Source organism: Periplaneta americana, chromosome 7 (assembly GCF_040183065.1).
Source record: "Periplaneta americana isolate PAMFEO1 chromosome 7, P.americana_PAMFEO1_priV1, whole genome shotgun sequence".
In the NCBI taxonomy this organism is placed as follows: domain Eukaryota; kingdom Metazoa; phylum Arthropoda; class Insecta; order Blattodea; family Blattidae; genus Periplaneta; species Periplaneta americana.
In genome coordinates this window covers 40,645,604-40,650,376 of record NC_091123.1, presented here as the reverse complement: position 1 = coordinate 40,650,376, position 4,773 = coordinate 40,645,604, and positions in this window count along the sequence as shown.

Here is a 4,773-nt window from a genome sequence, read left to right as displayed (position 1 = left end):
GTTCAAGTTTGGATGTGGGAGGAAGAAACACTGACAAGGATGGCGAAGTATAGCAGCGCCATGCGAAAAGTAGAGCATCATTCCAAGGCTTCAACTCTTTACGCCAAAGTCGACCCCGTCAATTTATATTGCCTCGTGCAACTATTGCTTCCACGTGTCTAAATTCTTTGTAGATTTCAGTCTTGATGTTTATGCGTCTATTTATAATTCTTAACCTAGTTCGTCCCTTTTTAAAATTAAATTGGTTGTTGCTGTTGTTTAGTCAACTGTCCGAAGACAGGTCTGGACCTCACAAGTGACACAAATAAGGCATCATTCACGAGGTAACTAAGCCAGGAGATTGGCCAGTTCCTTTCCCTCTCCATTGCATACATCGCTGACTAGTTACATACTGTATTACATTAATCAGACCTCAGATGTAGGCTATACAAACAATTATTGTTCTTCCTCTGACACATATTATCATCAAGTGAGATGTAGGCCTACTGCCTGATAATAGATGTACTTGCATATCAGTTAGAACCTCAATAAGAGGTGTTAAATCGGTTAAAGAGGAATAAAATATGCATACGATATGAACAGTTACATTTCAAGTGATTTCAAGTAAATGGCGTTCTTCTAAAAGATAAATAAAAGTATTTCGTGACTTTGTAAGGCATATGAGACATGGAGGTGGAGCTCATGTTTTCAACAAGAGAATGGCTCTGGCAGCATTTTGACATGGAATATTTATTGTACGTCTTTCCGGCATCGAGTATAGGCAGCCGTTTCAGGATCCGTCATGAAACAAAAATTGGCAGAATTTTAAATATTTACTGTAACAAAACTATGAACCACAGCCAAATGCCAATATTACTAGTAGTTAATCAATGAACCAATGTAATTTGTGATTATGCCACTTCCCCTTGCTACGAGCATGAGTGCGCCGAAGCTGCATATAAAATTAGCTGTCCCGCGCGACCTCCCTCAGTAATATCTCGGCATCGAGACTAGCTACAATTCTGTGTGATCATTCGTTTGATATGTAAGTTCGGTAATATTGAAGTACCGTAATAATTGGTACGTGTGATACAATTAGAGTAAACCGAAGTGAAAAATGTGTTGTAAGCTGGGGCTAATTCGGAGTGTAGGGCCTAGATTCAAATGAACAGAAAATATGTTGCATGCCCTTAATGAATTACTTCTCTTATCATAGATTCATACCTTCTATTTATAAACTAAAACAAACATAAAACATTTAAACCAACGAAACTGTAGTTTCATTTCCGAAATTCGGTAACCTATTCTACGTGCCGGTGTTATTCCTGTTACAGTGCACAATTTTTTCCCCTCACCGAGTACGGGCGCGCGTTCCGAGATCCGTGGTGAAACAAAAAATGACAATTTCAAATGATTACTGTAAGAAGGCTATGAATCACAGCCGAATGCGAATGTTATTAGTATTTAGTCCATGAACCAATGTAACTTGTGTGACTATGTCCAATAACACCACTCTCCTCGCTACGAGCATGAGGGCGCCGAAGTTACGTATAAATTTAGCGGTGCCGCGTGGCCTCTCTCAGTGAAAAATTTGTTGTGAGCAGGACTTTATACGAAGAGAAAATATATTGTATGCTCTTCATTAACCCTTAAATTGGCAATGTATCCTATAGGATACAACAGGTTAATAGGCTATATGCTATAATTTTAATAGAACAATAGAAACAAAATTGGTAGGAAAATTAAAATTTCACAATTGGCCAAATTTTGATCTCCATTACTGGTGATCGTCGTTGCACTACTTATTTGCGTCAACGTTTAAATATTGCAATTCAACGTGGAAATGCAATGAGCGTTTTGGGTACTCTTCCAGACCTCAGAACTCTTTCTCCTGTAAAATGTATTATTCTGTGTGTAAATATTTCTGTTTAGTTTTATATATATATATATATATATATATATATATATATATATATATATATATATATATACTAGCAGAAAGCACCCGGCGTTGCCCGGGTTGTCCTTTTCGGCTTCTTTTTTTTTTAATTAAACTGGTTGTTAGACTTTTCGGAAATTTCAGAAACCCAACTATAGATAATCAAAACGAATTCTCTTCAATAGGCTTTCCTCGTCCATAAAGATCAATCTTTACATAGCGTCACTAACATGAATTAATGAACTTCTTAGCCAAATGCCTCAAAGGATTAACTCAATTTAAAACAACTACAGATCAGGAAAGGAAAGGAAACATTTCATCACTGGCCTTACTTTCAAATGTGTTTTAATTTGCATGTATATATACTGTATACATATATATGTATATATGTGTGTGTGTTTATTTATTTATTCTGGCGTAATTAAGGCCATCAGGCCTTCTCTTCCACATCACCAGAAATACAAATAAAATAATAAAGAAACCAAACTATAAATAAAGTAAAACCAAACGAACATATAATATACAGGCTACAGTCACACAAACTTTAAATGCATTAGCATTGTCTTGATGTTCAGCTAAACAAAGATACACTCTTCGGTCACTATAGGCCCACTTAGCATTGTATCAATGTTCTACAGATCTTACATTATATCTCTGCCGGTCAGTGACTGTTAAATTTCAAGTGGCTTATCTTAGTCATGGGAGTCAAAGTATTAAAAAGTATTACAATATTTCTGCCGTCTCCTTTCCTCCCCCGCAAATGTGACGTTGTACAGAGGCAGAGGTAAAATAATTATAAGATCTGTACATTGATCTGAAGCTGTACATTTCACATAATGTCATGTCCGTGTCTGCTTTCACTTGCATTTCAGAGACAGCTGACAATAAACAGGGAATTCCCTTGTTCCCAGTCTGAACCCGTTGGGGTGTCATCGAGAGCCAAAATTTCTCTTTCTATCGATCATACCAAAGAATCAATATATACGTTAGTTAGTTAGAAATGGCTTTTAAGGAACCCGAAAGTTCATTGCCGCCCTCACATAAGCCCGCCAGCGGTCCCTAACCTGTGCAAGATTAATCCAGTCTCTATCATCATATCCCACCTCCCTCAAATCCATTTTAATATTATCTTCCCATCAACGTCTCGGCCTCCCTAAAGGTCTTTTTCCCTCCGGTCTCCCAACTAACACTCTATATGCATTTCTGGATTCGCCCATACGTGCTACATGCCCTGCCCATCTCAAACGTCTGGATTTAATGTTCCTAATTATGTCAGGTGTAGAATACAATGCGTGCAGTTCTGTGTTGTGTAACTTTCTCCATTCTCCTGTAACTTCATCCCGCTAAGCCCCAAATATTTTCCTAAGCACCTTATTCTCAAACACCCTTAACCTATGTTCCTCTCTCAAAGTGAGAGTCCAAGTTTCACAACCATACAGAAGAACCGGTAATATAACTGTTTTATAAATTCTAACTTTCAGATTTTTGGACAGCAGACTGGCTGATAAGAGCTTCTCAACCGAATAATAACACGCATTTCCCATATTTATTCTGTGTTTAATTTCCTCCCGAGTGTCATTTATATTTGTTACTGTTGCTCCAAGATATTTGAATTTTTCCACCTCTTCGAAGGATAAATCTCCAATTTTTATATTTCCATTTCGTACAATATTCTGGTCACGAGATATAATCATATACTTTGTCTTTTCGGGATTTACTTCCAAACCGATCGCTTTACTTGCTTCAAGTAAAATTTCCGTGTTTTCCCTAATCGTTTGTGTATTTTCTCCGAACATATTCACGTCATCCACATAGACAAGAAGCTGATGTAACCTGTTCAATTCCAAACCCTGCCTGTTATCCTGAACTTTCCTAATGGCATATTCTAGAGCGAAGTTAAAAAGTAAAGGTGATAGTGCATCTCCCTGCTTTAGCCTGCAGTGAATTGGAAAAGCATCAGATAGAAACTGACCTATACGGACTCTGCTGTATGTTTCACTGAGACACATTTTAATTAATCGAACTAGTTTCTTGGGAATACCAAATTCAATAAGAATATCATATAATACTTCCCTCTTAACCGAGTCATATGCCTTTTTGAAATCTATGAATAACTGATGTACTGTACCCTTATACTCCCATTTTTTCTCCATTATCTGTCGAATACAAAAAATCTGATCAATAGTCGATCTATACGCCAAAAACCGCACTGATGATCCCCAATAATTTCATCTACGTACGGAGTTAATCTTCTCAAAAGAATATTGGACAAAATTTTGTACGACGACAACAAAAGTGATATTCCTCGAAAGTTACCACAGTTGGTTTTGTCCCCCCTTTTAAAAATAGGTACAATTATGGACTACTTCCATTGTTCTGGTACAATATCCTTTTCCCAAATAGCAAGTACAAGTTTATAAATTTCGCTATATAATGCCCTTGCACCCTCTTGTATTAATTCTGCTGGAATTTGATCGATACCTGGAGACTTGTACTTTTTCAGATTTTCTATCGCAATTTCGAGTTCTGAAAGCGTGGGTTCGGGTACAAATGGCTCAGCAGTTTGTATTTCAAATTCGTCCCGATCATTTCTATTTGGCCTATGTATATTTAGTAGTTGCGCAAAATAGTTTTTCCATCTGTTTAGAATTGATGGAGAGTCTGCAAGCAAGTCACCATTCTCATCCTTGAACACGTTTACCCTTGGCTGATATCCGTTCTTAAATTCCTTTATACCCTTATATAAATCTCGAATATTTTTATTCTTACTATTTGTTTCTACCTCATTCAGTTTTTCCTTCAAGTAACCTCTCTTTTTATTCCTAAGTGTACGACTTGCTTCCAGTAGCGGCCGG